At 47.0% G+C, this 19,081-nt stretch overlaps 1 protein-coding gene and 1 long non-coding RNA gene across 6 annotated transcripts in view; one reads left to right on the top strand and one right to left on the bottom strand.

Annotated features, from left to right (window-relative positions):
* The window catches only part of Polr1b (RNA polymerase I subunit B), a 99,917-nt gene that overhangs the window by 13,644 nt on the left and 67,192 nt on the right, over positions 1-19,081 (bottom strand). The window lies entirely within an intron of this gene.
* LOC126494507 (uncharacterized) lies at positions 78-18,880 on the top strand. 5 transcript variants are annotated; one of them, XR_007590019.1, is made up of 4 exons: positions 78-221; positions 2,658-2,798; positions 3,783-17,090; positions 18,574-18,880. It is a non-coding gene; the product is annotated as an uncharacterized lncRNA (long non-coding RNA). The 5 variants fall into 5 exon arrangements; XR_007590017.1 differs by having other exon boundaries at positions 2,658-16,616; positions 16,986-17,090; positions 18,574-18,879; XR_007590018.1 differs by having other exon boundaries at positions 2,658-11,610; positions 11,973-17,090; positions 18,574-18,879.

Genomic DNA, 19,081 nt, shown 5'->3' on the forward strand with positions numbered 1-19,081 from the left:
GGAGGGATGTTGCGTCGGACTCGAATTCTGACTCTTAATTGCTGCAGTGTGTGTCACCTTGAACAAACCCTAGGTCTCTCAGACCGAGTGCTCAAGAACGTGAGATACTAGCAGTGTGAGAGGAGGAGACCGGTGGACGGGTTAGGATTGTGTAAAACACAGCAAAGATGCGTTTCCTGTCTGCTCATCGGGGCTTGTGGCGACAGGCAGTACTAATTCAGGTATTCTGGTTACAAGTTCTTACCCAGGAAGAGCCATATGAGCTAAGATGCAAGCATGTGACTGGAATTCATAGGTCTTCAGGAAATGTTCATTTCCTCGTTACTTTTTCCTGAATGTGCCTGTTTTAGAACGTAGGGAAAGGTGAGGGAGGATGTCCTTTCGCGTCCTGAAAGTTTTCCCATCCTTTTGAAATAAAGGTTGCTTCCTGGCCCCCAGCGTGGTATGCGGCATTAGATTAGTTATGCGCAGTTGGCTTTTCGTTTTACTGCCTGAGAGATTTAAGTCTTGAGGGTTATAGTGATAGTCAAGTATTCCAGCCAGAACTAGCTGGTTTAGAATGCCCTTTTAAAACCCTTCCTGCAGTTTTATCACCTCCAAAGGTAGGGCACCGAATAACGGGGGAAAAAAAGATGCTGTAAATCAGAACATCCCCTGAGTGTCCTCTGACCTATCTTCTGGTTGACTCAGAATCATGTAGTATGGACAGGTCTGTTGACCCCAAGGTCATAGCTGGAAACCAAAGTTCATGTTCCAGGACACTGACCATGGAGTGTAATTCCGGCGCCTTCAAATACAACACTCTCCGTCCTTACTTCATTCCAAGGTTATAAAACATCGAATACAAGGACTGGTTTGTTAAAGGCTGTTAGTGTTCTGCCAGTTAAAACAATTCTTAAAGTAATTATTTGTGAGGAAATTGCTCATGACTTCCCACTGTTTCTGACGTGTTTTGCTTCAGTCTGTTCATGGTCGTGCTTTTTGCCTCTTGAAATTGAGACAACCGAGGTGAGGGAGGCAGCCATGGTAAGGTCCACTAAAGGACAAGAGCAGACTCCTGAGGCAGAGTTTAAGATGTGGAGAAGTGGCTGTGGTTCCGAGAGGCTGCAGTATTCTGAGACCTGGCCTTATGTTGGCTGGTAACACTGTACTTTCAGGCAGAGGAAATTTTCTCTGTCTCAGGAGAGTGTTTTTAAATGGGTGGTGGAGGGGGAAGATCATGAGAAGGTTTTTGGAGAGTTTTGTTTTGTTTTGTTTGTTTGTTTGCTTGTTTTTGCTTTTTTCGGTTTTTTAATTTTTTTTATTTTTATTTATTTATTTTTTTTTAGGCAGGGTCCCACTGTGTTGCTCTGGCTCTCCTGGAACTCACTCTGTAGACCAGTCTGTCCTTGAACTCACACAGAATCCCCTCCCGAGTGCTGGGATTAAAGCCACTTGCCACCACAGCGGGCTATTAGTTTCAATATTCCGTTTGACACAGCCTAGACGCACCTGGGGAGAGAGTCAGTGAGGGCTTGTCTGGATCAGGTTGACTGTGGGCATGTTTGTAGAGGACGGTCTTAATTGGCGTGGAAAACCAAAGCCTGAAACTACGTGCCACCTTCCCCTGGTGTCTATTGTCATGAGGAACCGCCAAACCAAAAAGCAAGCTGGGGGAAGCTTACACTTCAGCCCTGAAGGAAGCCGGGGCGGGAACTCACACTGGACAGAACCCTGGAGGCAGGAGCTGATGCAGAGGGCATGGAGGGTATCGCTTTCTGGCTTTTGGTCAGCCAGCCGGGGGATGGTACCACCCACAATGGGCTGGGACCTCCCCTGTCAATCACCAATTAAGATGATGTTCTACAGGCTTGCCTATAGCCTGATCTCAATTGGGGTTCCCTCTCAGATAACTCCAGCCTGTGTCAAGTTGACAGAAAATTCTCAGCATGTCTGGTTTGGGTCCCTGGACTCTATAAGAGTAGAGAAGGACCTGGAGAGATGGCTCAGACATAAGAGCACTTGTTCTTAGAGAGGACCCCAGTTTGATTCCCAGTATCCGCACAGTGGCCCGCAATCGTCCATAACTCCAGCCCCAGGGGACCCGACACCCTCCTTTGACCTCTGTACGCACTAGTCATGCATGTGGTCCACAGACATAACATTCAGGCAAGCACATCGAATAAAAGTAGATGTTAAGAAATGGAGAGAACTAGCCTAGCACTGAGCATGCGGGCACTCACGTGGCTGTAATGTGACTAGCCGTTCTAAGCGCCTGTCACCTTGACATTCCCCACAGTGATGGTTCTGCCCTGGAATTACAAGCTAAAGGAAACCCTTGCTTCCCTAAATTGCTTCCTGTCAAGAGTGTTTTATTACAGCTTGAGAATGAAAGTTGAACAGCACATGAGGAACCTTAGCCAGCACACAAACAGCATTGGTTCTCGTATTCCCTCAGTGCTGGGGAAAGTAGTCAGCCAAGGGGATCTGATCCGTGTTAGAATGAAGGCCTGCGGAAGCCTATGGCTAAGTAGTTTCAGGGCAGACGCATCCTTTACCTGGCTAGTTCAGCTTTAAAGAGAAGAGATGAAGGGTCCCTCCTTCGCAGGGCTGTTGGGAGGAGTACATACATGATCAGACTGTAAGGCATCGAAATCCCCTTTCTCTTTATTCAACAGCTAGCCATTAGCAGAGTCCCCCAGCACCTTCCTTTCTCCAGCCATCAGGGCCAAGAGTTCTTTCCAACTTCCTGCTGCAGGAGAAGCCAAGGAAATCTGCTGCTGCCAGAGAGGTAGGGGCAGCAGTGTGATACACAGCATGTGAGTACCCAGGCTTGAATTCTGACTCCTCACAGGGTTGTCATTTTGTTTAATATTTATTTTTTACTTTGAAATATGTATGTGTGGATGGGTATGTGCACTTGAATGCAGAAACCTGTGGAGGCTACAGGTACCAAGTAACCCTAGAACTGAAGTTACAGGCAATTGTGAGCTGCCTAATATAGATCCTAGGAATCAAATTCAGGTCCTTTGCAAGAACGGGTATGAACTCTTGACCACTGAACCATCTCTCCAGCCCCTAATAATACTTTTGTTTTGTCTGTTTATGCATTTGTTTATTCGCTTTGTGGAATAATCTTTTTGTACACTGTGAAGATGTGTCTTTGCCAAGGTGCCTTCTGATTGGTTTAATAAAGAGCTGAATGGCCAATGGCTAGGCAAGAAGAGGTTAGGCAGGACTTAAAGGCACAGAGAGAGAGTCATGAGGCAAAACATAGATTAATATAAATGTGTAGCACGATTAATAAAAACCTAGAGACAGAAATTAGGACTCAACCTGAAGGTCAGAAAAGCAAAACAGCCACTGGCTCTTACCTCTACCTCAATCCAAAATGGTGATCCTGCCTCCAGGATCCTCATTCTGAGGAATGAGACTGTGTGTGAGAGCTGTCTCCTCCCGTATTAATATTATTCCTCACTAGGGCTGGGATTAAAGGTATGCACCACTATCGCCCTATTTCTATGGCAAACTAGTGTGGCTACTGGGATTAAAGGTGTGTGTCACCACTGCCTGGTCTGTAACAGTAAACAGCTGACCAGTGCATCTGTTTTACTCTCTGAACTTCAGGCAAACTTTAGTTATTAAGATACAAATGAAATATGACTACATAAATGGATTAATTTAAGTTACAAGTGCTAGTAGAACTTAGAACTTAAAGCTATAGGCCAAGCTTTAATTAATAAGTCTCCATGTTGTTTTTTGTGAGCTGGTGGCCCAAAGCAAAAGCCATCTTTGATTTGCAGTGCTGAAAATGGAACGCGGGACTTGCATGCTAGACAATCATTCTACTGCTAACACCAGCCTTAGCACCCTGGCCACAGGATCCTGCCGCTGAGTCGTAAGTCTGAGACCCTTCACCTACCTTCACCCTCAGAGGTCAGAACAAAACAGCCTGCCTGGCACTGCAGAACACAAAGCAAGGCTCTGTGGGACAAGACCCCCATCCACGCACACACAGAATTCCAGACAAAAGGAGGAGACAATACCACACATGGGCATTGTGAGCTCAGAGAGACTTACAGTCCAGGAAATATATCTGCAGTCACCATTCAGTATACACGAATGTACATCCTGGAAAAAGTCTGTTGTGGAGAGGAAACTCCACATTCCCTGTGCAGCCAGACTGGGAACAATGACGGTTTCAGAAGCCTCCCATAGGACTTGAAGGGAACAGAGGAAGAGACCATCCCTGGAAGAGAAGGCACCCAGTTGTGTTTTACTCTTTTGACTTTGTGTGGGACCCACTACCCAGCTCCTAAATAAATCACAGACAGAGGCTTACTCTTAGTTACGTCTGCCTGGCATTAGCTTGACTTGTTCCTTGCCAGCGTTACTCATCTTGTCTACCTTTTCCCTCTGGGCTTTTATCTTTCTTATTTCTGTGTGTCTTCCTTTCCTTCTTACTCTGTGGCTGGCCGAGTGACTGGTCCCTGAGGTCTTCCTCTCCTTGTTCTCTCATTGCTGCTTTTGCTAAGTTCTGTTTCTTCTCTCTGCCTCCCAGCCCCGCCTATCCTTTCTCCTTCCTCGCTATTGACCATTCAGCTCTTTACTAGGTCATCAGGTGTTTTAGACAAGCAAAGAATCACAGCTTCACGGAGTTAAACAAATACAGCATAAACAAAAGTAACACACTGTAAAATAATATTCCCCTATGGTACCCTTTAAGGGATAACCTTCTCCTCTACAGCCACTTCCCTGTGCCCAGGAGGACGAGAGAACTGTAAAGTCTGCAGTGTGATTACATGCTTCCTCTGTGCCACCACATATCTCGTGTAACATGCTGTGTGAGTACTTTCATCTTATTTTACAGAGGAGCTGAGGCACAGAGCATGAAGCTGGTTAAATCCAGTTAAAGCCCTAACAAACTTCAGGTACCCCTTCCCCAGTGCCAGGAAGCCCAGAGGCAAGGCAAGTAGATTTGGGTGCTAACTCTGATTTTCACTTGACAGGTTCATTCCTCTCTTCTATTTGACTCTTGAATTTATTTATAGCCTATATTTAAAGCCTTCTCAAGCCCTGTTGGAAAAGGAAGGGGTACTTCTATACCTGCCTCCAAGATTGGCCCCAATTTCCCTAGAGTAAGAAGACAGGAAACTAGCTCTCTCTAGAATGAAGTTGTGTCATGACCTTGGTGTTGCAGTAAACCCTTTACAGTTTTCCTGGAAAAGAGAACCTGTCTTGCAAGGCAAACTCCCTGTTTGGGGCTGGTGCGATGGCTCACTGGGTAAGAGCGCTTGAAGTGCAAACATAAGGACCTGAGTTTGAATCCCCAGCACCCCTGTAAAAAGCCAGGCATGGCTGCATGTGTCCATAACCCTAGTACTGGGAGAGCAGGAGACAGAGACAGGGATCCCTAGAGCTCTCTGGCCAGTCAAACTAAACAGTAAGCTTCTGACTAAATGTAGCAAGGTGGAGGGCAATAGAGAAAGACAGCAAATATCCTCCCCTGGCCTTCACACACACACACACACAGAGAGAGAGAGAGAGAGAGAGAGAGAGAGAGAGAGAGAGAGAGAGAGAGAGAGAGAGAGAGAGAGAGAGAGAGAGAGAGAGAAAGAGGAGGGTGGTGGAGAACCACCAATAATCTCTTGGGATGCAGAGACAGGAAAATCCTGAGTTCTAGACCAGCCTGGGCTACACAGCAAGATCCTGTTTCTAAAACCAAATAGAATCAAGAAAAGTAATGATTCGAGGAAGGAGTCCAATCACTTCCCCATCTGTTTTGGATACTGCTGACCTCTCTGTCTCCAGACAGCCTCACATCTTCCTACTCCCTAGCTCACAGACAGGATGTCCATGATTGTCCACACTAGATCCCGGGGAACCTAGAACCTGAAGTAGAGAACTTTCACGTACTGAGCCACCCAAACTCTGATGTGAAAAGCACAGCTGAGGTAGATCTCAGGCCAGCACAAAGCATGAACAGCTGGACCTGGTTGTGTCAAGGAAACTAGTGGTCCATTTTCCTGTCAACACAGGAGTTGGCCTACCCGCTCCAGACCTTGTGCACCTCTTTCCTGACAGCTCATCATGGGGTGGCTTCCTTCTGGCTTGTACTCACACATGTGGGTGTGATGTGGCGGAGGACCCAGACGGTGGGAAAAGGAACACAGCTCTCTAACATCCTGCAGTGGTCCAGATGTCTTGGCTCTCCTTTTGAGCCAGCCTCAGGACCACACAGCATTCTCAGATACTTCTTCGGAAGGACTTCAGACGTCAGAAGTCTTCGAGGAGACCCATACTGGGACTCGCCATTTTCACCAATGCTCTGTCTCCTCAGCTCTTCCACCTAGGTAAAGGGATTGCTGGAACCCGTGTTATGGCCATCCTTCTCCTTGTCTCCACACCCCAGGACATGTGGTTTCAGCCTGAGAAAGCGAGGGGGTGGCAAGACATGAGTCATCCACACAGTCATCCAGGAGCAGAGAGGCAGCTTTGAGCTCAGCATGGCTTCCCTAGCTCTTCAATCAGTCACCAGATAGCCTGCTGTGATCTCCATGCCCAAGGTTGACAAGCCTGTGTCCTCACAAAACACAGACTCCTTCCTTGCACTTGAAACACGGACTGTGAGACCAACAGCAGCGCAGAAGTCAACATTCTACACTTCTTCCCACCCTGCCCCTGCTAGGCCTGCCACTCGTGGGCCTGGCCCACACCACACTCTGGCTGCTAGTAGACCCTGATTGATGCTTCACTCAGCAAACATTTCCAGAACGTGAGAGATTATGCCAGGCTACCTATCACCTAGGTCACCCCACCACCGCAAGGAACCCCTTTTACTAGCATCCCTTCCAGTCGAATCGGGATCATTTGTTCCTTTGATCCCTTCACCAAAAGAGGACTCTTTAAGAACAGCTCCACAGGGCTCAATGGACAGAAAAATAATGCCTGTCTTGGGGCTGGGTGAGGGGGATTTTATCATAGCGTTATTAGTCTCTAATGCTAGGTGTTTGGGGCCCAAGAGGTGCTCCAGGCTGAAGAAAATGGTGCACACATAATTCCAGCACTCAGGAAGTAAAGTGGAGAGTCATGAGCTGGAGTCCAGTCTGGGCTCCTTAGCTAGTTAATACCATGCTGAGCTACAGAGCAAGACCGTGTAGCAAAAAAAAAAAAAAAAAAAAAAAAACCAAAAAAAACCTAACAACACGGGCTAGGGAGGATAGTGCACTTACCCAGTGTGGTAGAAAGTCCTTGGTTGGTTAGGTTCTTGACAGAGGGAAAGGGTAAAGGAAAAAGTTAAGAGGGGAGAGAACAAGAATGAGAATAGATTTCAGCTGTCAGGGGAAACTCAGGTTATGAGCAAAGCTTTACTTCTTCCTTTTCATTGGAGAAATCTATTTCCGGTGATGGAGGCTAAAGGTCCTGCCCTCTGCCGGGCTCCTCAGAGTGCCATCATGGATCTGCAGCAAGGGAACTCGCCAGGTCCCCACCCTCAGTGTCCAGAACCGGACATCGTCTGTGCGGAGGGAGCAATGGTGGTTCACCCTAGGACCTTGTGCGTGTGGACAGCGCACTCCTCCGCTGCGCAGCAGCCCTAGTCCCAGAACACCCGACAAGCTCCTGTGTGATTCGGATGCATGTGGCCGTTTGGGAAACAATGACAAAAATAATGATTGTTGCCAACAGGCAAGTTTAGAAACAATGTGTTTACATGTTCTTTTTCAGTCAGAGGCTGAAAGCCGCCACTTTTTCTCTATATTAAGTCTTGTTTTCCTGAGTTTCTACAACTGTACTCCCCCACAGGCTTGGAGGTCAGACCATCCACAGCGAGAGGCTCTACCACTTCTTTGCCCACCGCGCCTTTGGGCAGGTTGTCTCACCTCTCCCTGTAGCCGCACCTGGCATCTGGAAAGCACTCATTTGCATAACGATTGGATTGGAGTGGCCCGGACTGGAGCTTTTGCTGGTTCTTGAGATGAAGTCTGTGAGTCTGAGGCTGGCTTGAACTCACTCCGTAGCCAAGGATGATCTTGAACTCTACATCCTCTTGCCTCCCCCTTTTCAGGAGCAAGTTTACAGGTGTAAGCCACCCTCCCTAGTTATGAGGGCTTGGGAACCAAACTCAGAGCTTCGTGGCTGCGAGGCAAGCCCTCTTCTAGTTGAGTTACAGCCCCTAGCTCCATTTGTTTGTTCTTAAAACATAGTCTTGTTAGTAGGGTGGCCTTGAACTTGTGACCCTCCTTCCTCTGCCTCCCAAATATCAGGATTTTGTTCGTGTGTTATCCTGCCCAGTCATTCAGATTTTGTGGAGATCACATTTACTATCTTTTGAAATGAAATGATTCTGTAGTTGGTGAGCTCATTCATTATTCTCAGATTCACTTCAGTTTTATTTTTCCAAAGTGACTATTTTTCTTGCAGACAATTTAACTATTACCTCAGAAAATACCCATTTCAGTCATGTTTGGTACCACATCTCTGTAGCCCCAGCATTCAAGAACCTGAAGTAGGAAGACTACAAATTTTAAGACAGCTTATGTAATAAGGCCCTGTCTCAAATACATACATTTATGTATAGTGTGAATATGTATGTATGCATAAGTGTATATGTGGAGATATACACTGTTTCAGGATTATCTATTCTACTATCCCATCACCGAAAGAATTGAGCTTTTTTTTTTTTTCAAAAAAAAAAAGATTTATTTATTATGTATACAGTGTTCTGTCTGTGTGTGTGCCTACAGACCAGAAGAGGGCACCAGATCTCATTATAGATGGTTGTGAGCCACCATGTGGTTGCTGGGAATTGAACTCAAGACCTCTGGAAGAATAGTCAGTGTTAACCTCTGAGCTACCTTTCCAGCCCCGAGAACTGAACTTCTTAACTGTTGTCACCTTGTACAATTCCTTTGCCTTTTTAATAACAATAATTTGCAAGAGCCTAAGTATTCTTTCAGAATTTGCCCTCTGGGTCCCAGATGCCTTTGGAAGCATTGTTTCATTTCCTCTTCACAACTGTGCAATGTACACAAAGAAAGTGTTATCTTATAGATAATGAGAGTCCCAGTGCCCACAGTCACATGGCTAGCAAATAAGATAGTGAGACCCAGGATTCTGGTCCTATAGGCCCTAGTGGGCACTGGATGGATGGCTGGATAGATAGATAGATAGATAGATAGATAGATAGATAGATAGATAGATAGATAGATAATTACCATGTGTTGCATGTGTTGATTCAAATCAAAGTATACACCCACAGGGCTGGGGAAAGAATATGAGAATATGTCATCTTCCAAGATGGCCCCAACTGTGAATACTCCATTCCATTGTCCATAGGAACCCACTTGTGCTTTGACGATTTAGCTCTCAAAACATGGTCATTGTAACTATTGGGCTAAACAAAGTCTACAGTTCCAGATACTCAGAGGCTGAGAGTAGAAGATTGCTAATTCAAGACTAGTCAGGGCAACATCATGAGAGCCTGTCTTAAATTAAAAAGAAGGTTGAGGGAACTGGAGAGACAGCTCAAGGGTTAGGAGCATATATTGTTCTTAAAGAGGACCTGAGTTCAATTCCCAGCACCCACACCAGGCAGCTCACAACTATCTGTAACTCTAACTTCAAAGGATCTGATGTCCCCCCACCTGACCTCATACACATACTTCACTTATACATAAGCAATAATGGCTATTTTTTTTTTTAAGAAGAGGGCTGGGGATATGGCTCAATGGCAGAGCACTTGCCTAGCATGCACAGAGCCCAAGATTCCGTCCCCATTACCACGGGCAGAGGACAAAACCTGTCAGACTAATTGGTGAAATTATTTACTGCAAGAAAAGCAACAAACTCTGTATTAAAAATAATATAGTCTCAAAAACAGCTCCACAGAGGTTACCCACTTAAAAGGGCACCTCCTGGAAATCCCAGATTTCTATCTAATGCCCCAAATAATCACCATTAACAGTTACACACACACACACTTTTATATTTTCTCTAATATATATAGTTTTTCTTTTTTAACCAAATGAAACCATACCATGGACTTACGTAACTGTTCTTTGGTCTCTTATCACTATCTTGGATTCTTTTGCAGTCTTCCTGATTGTTTTCCTGGATTATCTGCATAATAATAGTCTACTATAAAGTGTGTCTGTCTGTCTTTCCTTGTGCAACTATATTGGCTGGGTTGTAAGCTGCACGATGTTTTTTTTTTGTTTGTTTGTTTGTAGCTTTGGATCCTGTCCTGGAACTAGCTCTTGTAGACTAGACTGGCCTCGAACTCACAGAGATCTGCCTGCCTCTGCCTCCCGAGTCCTGGGATTAAAGGTGTGTGCCACCACGGCCCGGCAATGTTTTCATTACCTATATAATAATGTACCAACTCAGACACCCACCCAGCACACAGAAGGAAACACCCAGGCCAAGGCTGAGGGGTGTTTTCCAATCCCTTCCAGATCACAGGTGGCTACCCACATCTCCCTCTCCAGTGTCAGCCTTTCTTTTTAACTCTCAGATCTTTGAAATCTTTTGATTCTTCTCCTCAGCCAAGCAGCATTTCCTCTGCCTTCCCCTTCCAGCCTGGGACCTGTCATTTCTGAACAAGATTGTCTCTCTCCCATTTCCACCGCCCCTGCTTCTGTAGACCAGGGTTTCTTCCTTCCTCCGTCCACCCTCTTTCCAGTCTGTCTTCTCCCCAGCAGCCTCCCACAGCCCAGCTGATGAGCACCGTCTTCCCCCAGCCATGTGGGGTGTATGTTTGCTTACCCAGTGAGGTCGTCCTCGCCTTCACCTCCTTGCTTGTTGACATCCCCACCTCCACAGAGCCTGCCGTTGGCATGGCGGTTGTTATGGGGTCATCGTGGGTAACCAAACTCTGAAGAGACACAGTTTTGCTGCCAACAACTGTAAGTCTGTAGTTGGCAACTCAGAAAGGCTGGCTCAAGGATCTTGCTGCCAATAAATAACCGAGGATTAAGCCAGCTCTTGCCCTCACCTCCCAGTGGGTACCACTTTCATTTCCTATCACTCTTGGGCATCTAGCATGGACCACTCAGAACACTTCACTGATGTTTCCAACCCTCGGGACATGTGGCTGGCAGCTCTAATTGGGCTCTGGGATGCGGGGCAGGGGAGGAATAGGTGCAGAAGGAGAAAGGAGTGCTGTCTGGTGCTTAGGATCCCAACCTTGAGCTCAGAACACCCTCTCTGCTCTTGGTCCATCCATCCAGTGGCCTCACATCTCCCTCTGCCTGCAGGAATGAAGACCAGGGCCTCAGGGACTTTCCACCAGCAGGGGCTAGAAGATCTGACACAAGACCGAGGGACACGGGAACTGCAGATGGTTGTGAAATCCAAGATTAGCATTTCCATCCACCCCAGGGTGTGTGTGTGTGGGGGTGTCACTAGCTCCTCTCACCCTTATTGTCTTCTTTGTCCCCAGCAGGCTCATGATCCAGGACAGTTCACCTCTAAACACCTCCAAGTTGCCTGTGCTCTGACTGCAACTCCTCTCTGCTGCAGGTTCCCTGAGACAGTGGTCCCTACCCACTGCCTTCCTGCCTCTCCAGCTGCTGAGATGATTCATGTGACTTTTGACCTCCTGACACTCAGGCCTTTCTCAAGGCTTCCTAGGTACCCTATCACTGAAATGCTGATGGAGCTCCCAGTATAAGTGTGTGTGTGTGTGTGTGTGTGTGTGTGTGTGTGTGTGCGCGTGCGTGCGCGCGTGTGTGAGAGGCTGGCTCGTCAGCTGAGCCCCAGGGAGGCTCATATTAGAAGTGCATACTGTCATGCCCCCCCCCTTTTACCACCAGTGCCGGGGATTGAACTCAGGTCCTCACATTTGTGAGGTGAAGCATTTTACCCATTGAGCTGTCTCTTCCCCCCTCAAGCAAGACTCCTTTTTAACGCGGTCTCTGATGACTCTGTGTGATCTCCACCTCTCCAAGTCCTGAGCAGTCTCCTTAGCCAGCCCTCATCATCTCTCTCCCCAGGAGTCTCACCTGATTGGTCTGCGCTGAAATCACCACCTCCAGGCGCACTTCCACTAGCCCAGTGTCTCCTCCCACCATCCTCAACACAGGCTGTGTAGCTCTTCCAACAGCTGTAGCGAGGTAACCCCCAGATGTCTCAATGCCTCCAAGCAGCAGCCCTCTCGGGAATAACCAGAGCAGTGTCCCTCAGCTAGGTACTCTGAGGTTTCAAGCCCACTGTTCTTTGAATCTCCCAACTCCACATCCCAGGAATCTACATCCTGTGGTTTCACCCAGATGACTGGCTCCTTCTACTCTCACTCCTGCCTCTTCCTCGATTATCTGGGTGCTAGGTGGCCCAATTCTGTAGACATGCCATGGGCCATTATCAGTCATCATCAGTCCACTCTGTCACGTAACCCGTGATGAAGAGCTCCCATCCTTATCCTTACATTCATCCCCTGGGATCCTCCTATTCAAGTTTAACTTTACTATTCAAGGTGTCTACTCCGCCATTGGGTCTGGTTGATCTGCTCTGTTTTCCCATGTATTTATTTAGCTATACCAACAGAATACTGCTGTGGACATCTTCGCCCTGCAGTCAGAGCACAGAGAACTTAGCAGGGACTGGCAAATTCAAGCTCAGGGCAAGACAAAAAGACCAGCAAGTGAGATACCAAGGAAGGTCCGTATTAGAAGGTTGAAGGCCCCAGGGTGACCACACCCAACCCTTTTTCACTTAGACTGGACTATGAATCACCAGTTTTACTTCCTCAGTGAGGTGCCGTGCCTGCAGCCATTCCAGAAATCCTTCTCTATGGTTGAGTCCCCTAAGGCATCGGTCAGCCCCTCAGTGTCTGGCCGGGTGCAGTGACCTGCTTTCCTCCTCACGGAGTGGAAGAAGCAGCAGCCCTCAGCCAGCCCAGAGGTGTCAGCTTCTCTTCTCGCCCAGCCAGCTGCGCTGCACCTCGAGTCAGGTGCTGCCCAGGGCTCCGACTTCCTGGGAGGGAGAAGCAGAGCTGACATTCTCACTAGAGAAAGGGTGGGCCTGCCCCTCCTCTGCTCATGACCCGCTCAAAGGCAGCCAGCCGGAGTTTGCCAGGGAGCTCCTGCTGGCGACATTTTGATCATCCTAAGCCTTTGCTAAGTGCCATCAACACGCTGACTTAAGTGGTAAAGGATGCCGGGCTGATGTGGGCTGTGGGGGTGGAGGAGAAGACGAACAGGAGGAGGAAGCAGATGGAGAGAGGCGCGAGAAGAAAAGAACACATGGAACCAGGCTCCTTGACTAGACTCTGGTTTCTCCTGCCCTACCCGCACCGTCCTGTGTGGCCAGCCGCTCATCTGTTGACACCTTAGTTGTTTCCCAGCCTCTGCACCCCACCGGAATCAGCCTGCACAGTCTTCCAAGCCACTGTTTTCTATCATTGCCTAGGGGACACAAGCCAGTGGCTTTGTCTAGCCAGGGCTTTCCATGACTGGGCCTCCTATCCGTTGGCTTTATTTTCCATTGCTTCACAGGGGAAAATGTCGACTGTGCCCAGCCTGGCTTGTCATTGCCACCACTCCCTCCTGTGCACTGAAGCAGCCGTGCATGGTTACTTAGCAAAAGGCAACCTTAGCATTGTTTCATCTTGGTGGTTTCTCCCATAATCATTCACTGAGTACTGCCATTCATAAAACTGGAAAAAGGTTAACTTTCTCAGAAATCTTACTGCTTCTCAGCCTTCCCCCTGGTTCCTTCCCTCTAGTAATCTCAAACAATGGTGAAGCTACCTGAATTCTGCAGGTACGAACCCAAGGCTCAGAAGAGACCGGCTGCTCCCAAGCTGGAAGAATCCTGGGCCAGAGAGTTGCAGGCTCAGCTCAGGACCTTTTCAGTCCACAGGTCAAGGTCATCCCACTTTACCTGACTAAAGTGAAAACCATATGCGCTTGAGAGCGTGGGCCATCCTCACTTTCTGTGTTTGGCAAATAGTGAACACATTAGTGTCTTCGTCTATGCAAGCCGCTGAAACAGGATTCCACAGACCTGTGGTCTGTAAGCAACAGAAATGTATTGCTCACAGGAAGCTGGGAAGTTCAAGAGCAGGATGCCCACAAATTGGTGTCTAGCGAAGGGCCATCCTCTCTCTGGTCTACTTTGTTCACATGATAGAGCCCGAGGGATCTCTTTGGGAGTCTCTTCTAAGAGTACTGATCCTATGCACGAAGGTTCCACCCAATGGTCTAATCACCACCCTAAAGTCCTGCTTCTTGATGACACCACGTTTGGACTCAGGCTCAACACATGACTTCTGAGGAGCATAGTCTATTGCAGATGGGTTATGACTACTCTCTCAAAAAAAAAAAAAAGAAAAGAAAAGAAAAGCAGCACTAGGTAAGTAGTTAAGCTGCTGTTTTCGGGGTTTTTTTTAGATTTATTTATTATGCATACAATGTTCTGTTAACATATATACACCAGGAGGCACCAGATCTCATTATAGATGGTTGTGAGCCACTGTGTGGTTGCTGGGAATTGAACTCAGGACCTCTGGAAAAGCAGCTAATGCTCTTAACCTCTGAGCCATCTCTCCAGCCCCTCGTTGTTGTTTTTTTTAGTGTTTTCTTTATTATTTATTATGTGTACAGTGTTCTGCCTGCATGTACACATGCAGCCCAGAAGAGGGCACCAGATCTCATTACAGATTGTTGTGAGCCACCATGTGGTTGCTGGGAATTAAACTCAGGACCTTTGGAAGAGCAGTCAGTGATCTTAACCTCTGAGCCATCTCTCCAGCCCCTGTTTTAGTTTTAATTTACAGGATTGTGTGTGTGTGTGTGCATGTGCGTGTGTGTATGTGTGTGTGCATGTGCGCGTGTGTATGTGTGTTGCCTGTTATTGAACCCGTGTCTTCACACCAGTGGGATAGGCAAGCACCCTGAACAACAACATCCTCACCTACCCCTCAGGTTCAGCGTAGAGATGAGACGACCAGAGTTGAGGATGTAGTTCAGTTGGTAGAGTGCTGGCTCAGCTTGTGCAAAGCCTCAGATTCAATCTCAGTCTCCATACCAAATAAACTGGGCTGAGTGGGATGGGCCTCTAGCATTCTGTAATCCTCTAGTAATCCTAGCATTCTGGACATGGAGGCAGGAGGTCATCCTCCACGGGCGTAGTTCAAGACCAGCCAGGGTTATATAAGACCCTGTCTCAGAAAAATAAAATTACTTTCCTCCCCCTTAATCTGAGATTTTTAAAAAAACTATGTACAAGTGTTTTAGCCTGTATGTATGTCTGTGTACCCAGTGTGCTATGTCTGAGGAGGTCAGAAAAGGGTGTCAGCTCTGGAACTGGAGTTCCGAGAACTGTTAGCCACCAGGTGGGTGCTGGGAATGGAATACAAGGCCTCTGGAAGAGCAATCCTCGTGCTCGTAACTGCTAAGTTATCTTTCCAGCCCAATGTTGTCCCTTTGACAACAGCACAATGCTGTCCTAGAAAGTATTTGATAAGGTTGAAAACAGAGAGCAGGGTATGTGAGACTCTGCAGTTCCTAGCTGGAGCCTTCTCATCAGCCATCGAAAGGCTGCAGTGTAGCCCACTTTTATAGCAGATACTATAAAAGTATCTGCTACTTTTTTCTCGTGAAGGATGTGTGATTACTGTTATCAGCAGACAGAATCATGACAACATTTTGTAATGTAATTTCATGATTTATATATTATGTTTTATGATGCTATTTTGACAGTTACTAAAAGGCTTTATAGCTGGAAAGTCGCTCTATTGGGATGGGAGGTGGAAACATCTCCCCCACCCTTGCATTCCTCTCTCATCTTATTCACGGTGAGGCTGTGCTAGACAGGGGTGGTGTTAACTCAAAGGGGCTGCCTATTACCTGCCATTATTACCTTTGAATGTCCAATCACCTCCTGCATCCCAGAGTCCCATTGTTTATGCCCCGTCTTTGAAGTCTAGATTTATTTTCTTAATTTCTAAACTTTTTGGTTTGTTTTTTTTTAATATACTTCTTTTTTAAAAATATTTATTTATTTATTATGTATACAATATTCTGCCTACACATATGCCTGCAGGCCAGAAGAGGGCACCAGACCTCATTACAGATGGTTGTGAGCCACCATGTAGTTGCTGGGAATTGAACTCCAGACCTTTGGAAGAGCAGGCAATGCTCTTAACCGCTGAGCCATCTCTCCAGCCCTGGTTTAGTTTGTTGAGACAGGGTTTCTCAGCTCTGGCTGTCCTGGAACTCACTTTGGAGACCAGTCTGGCCTCGAACTCACAGAGATCCTCCTGCCTCTGCCTCTGAGCTTCCCCAGCTTAATTTCTAAACTATTAAGTATAAACATAGCATTGCAGGGATAACTGTGTTCTGTAAACTCCCTGTTAACACTGGTCCCTCCTCCTCAGCCCAGGGCAGCTCCTGCCACCCTGAGACAGAGTGCCTTGCGTTGCCCTGCTCTTGCCTACCGGGTCCCTCTAGGAAGGCAACAGTGGAAAAATAGGAATCTGTAAACCCCATGGGCACCACAGTTCAGCTCCTCTCGCTCAGTCACAGATTCCTGATCGCTGGGTTTCCCTGGCCAGGTGGCATCCGGATTGTCAGGGGAGCAAATGGTCACCTACATAAGAAGGAGTGACAGTACCACATGAGATGAGCCATCTTAAGGTGAGCCTGCGGCAGCAGGTAGACTCTGAAATGGGATGAGTTGTTAAAGGTATAAAGGAAAAAATAATGAAGTACCAAAGAGGAAAAATACAAAAAGCAGGACTAGGGCCTAGTTCTTATCCAGACCATGGAAGCCATCGCCACTGTCAGTAAACCCCCAAAGAGGGCTCCTTCCTTGTAATGAGGCCAAGTTCACAGTCTGCAAAGCAGAACTGGCCAGAGCCCCCACTTGTATATAGCTTAACTCTAATCTGATCAGGTTGGGGTGCGAAGCTCTTCTCAGTTTAGCAATGGCAGAGTATTCCTGTGCTTTAAGATGGAGAGTTCTACCTCCAAGTCCCAACAAGCGCTTTGTGGTTTTGATGCTAGGATCTCATGTTTGCTGGACAAGTGCTGTTGAGCTACATCCCCAAACCCACACAGGCAGCCTGGTAAGAAATGAAATAAAGAAAATACCAGAGTGCATTCAATAGTGTAAGTATTCTTTCCTGAAAATTGTGTTATAGGTGTGTGTCTGTCTGCAGGTGCAAACTGTTGATGAAATAAAATGTATTTCTTAGTGTGGGTGGAGGCTGAAAAAGTTTTTAAAATATTGGTTTAAAGGAAAATATCCATGTCTCAAATATTATCCAATGTTATCCAAATATTATCAGAGCTGTGTCTTGAGCTAGCAGAAAGAGAAAAACAAAATTTGGCTCCTGCACCTGGAAAGCTCTGGTTGGAGGTGGCGTGGGGGGACAGGATGTCAAAACCACAGTGTCTGAGGGGTGTCACAGGAGAAACCACCGCCTTTGGGCCCCGGTGGCTGGTCCTGACACTGGCTGTGGGAGGAAGGAAAAAAGTATGTTCCTGATGAAGCATGGATACAAAGCCACAGCCCAGGCCCGTGGCTGGAGCTGTTACCAGGACCTTGGCATTGGTACTGAGGAGGGCTACAAGAGCACTGGGAGCGGACAGGAATGAAAAGAACAAAAGGGAGCAGATACTGGCTTTATCTTCTTGGAGACGTGGGTACCGTGTGTTTGTTTGAAAGAGAAGGGTGTGGAGCAATAGAGGATGGCGACTTGGAGGCCAGATGTTGCCTTTGTTCCCACCCCAAGGCTTTTTCAGACTTACCTCAATAATGATTGTGATTAAGATGCAGGAGACAGTGAGCCCATGGTCTGATGGGAATTCCCTACATTTAGATTTTCTTCTTATGTCTTGCTGTCTGCCTAGACCCAGGCTGACCTCTGTCTGGCTTTCAGGCTCAGCTTAGTCCTTTGCCCTATGAAGCCTTCCTGCTTTCTCTTCTCACTTTTTGTTTGCCCTGCCGAGCCCCAGCACAGCTAGGGGAGGGGAAGGGGGGGATAGAGGAGGAAGGGTTTCCTGTCACACCTGGGGTTACAGCCAGGTTGGCTGCGGAGAAACAGCAGGATGGAGAACTCTGATCTCCTGCTTTGCAAACGGGGCGTGGCCTGTCTTCCTACTTCTGCTTCTCGGCACTGACACCAGAGAGGAAGAAAAGAGTGAGACCAACCAAAGGAGCGAGCACTTTCTCTCTCCTTTATGCAAAAACACGTTTTCAACATACAGAGTGCTGTGTATCTGTCTTTCCCTAGGTCGTCATGAGCCAGTCATTGGAAAGGGGCAAGGCAAATACCCATCACGCAGGACTAGGATGTGGAGACAGGAACTTAATAACTATATAACTATACTCCAGCCTCATGTGGGCTTCTTCCTCTTATGAGCCTGGGAACTCTGAGAGGTCACCGGAAAGTCATATTTGATTGTATACATAAGGGATACATATACAATTGTATTACATATAATACCTACTCTTCACTCCCTGCCCAAGCTCCCGCCTTGCTCTCAGTGAGTTCCGCTGTTTGGATTTCCCTCCTCTTTTTTTTTTTTTTTTTCCTGTACCTGTCAGAATCCTACCAATAAGGATTATCTCAAATTCCTTATCTTTCAGGAAAAGAGCTCTCGGAATTCATAGAATCCTATTGGCACTGAAGTATTTATGGGTAGTAAAAGGAATCGTTGGTCCCCTGCTGTGTGATCTCATGATGTTAAATGTTTGTCCCTGAGCTCACTGATTCCTGGAACCTGGGGGACACTGAACTCATCCTCTGTGCCTGCCCCAGAGAGGAGTATGTAATGGGGTCTCAGGACTGAGCTCTCGCATCAGTCGGACAGAAAATCTGGCTTCAGTTGTGGGGACCTTTAGAAGGCTTGAAACAACCATGATGCATCTCTGCCCTTGTCAAAGTAGTCACAGCACCAGTCACTCAAGGAAATGACAGAGATTAAATTAATTTTTAATTAATTGTTTCATGCATAATAAAAGTTTTATTATAAAATGATAAGATGGCGGTCAAAGAACTTTTTTAAAGTATTTTTATTTCTATTTTTTTTTTAAATTTGATTTTAGGGTCCTCCATCTCCTTCCAAATTTTATTTCATTAATTTCGCAGTGGCTC

Source organism: Alexandromys fortis, unplaced genomic scaffold, assembly GCF_014885135.2.
Source record: "Alexandromys fortis isolate MF-2015 unplaced genomic scaffold, M_Fortis_MF-2015_v1.1 scaffold_6, whole genome shotgun sequence".
Lineage (NCBI taxonomy): Eukaryota > Metazoa > Chordata > Mammalia > Rodentia > Cricetidae > Alexandromys > Alexandromys fortis.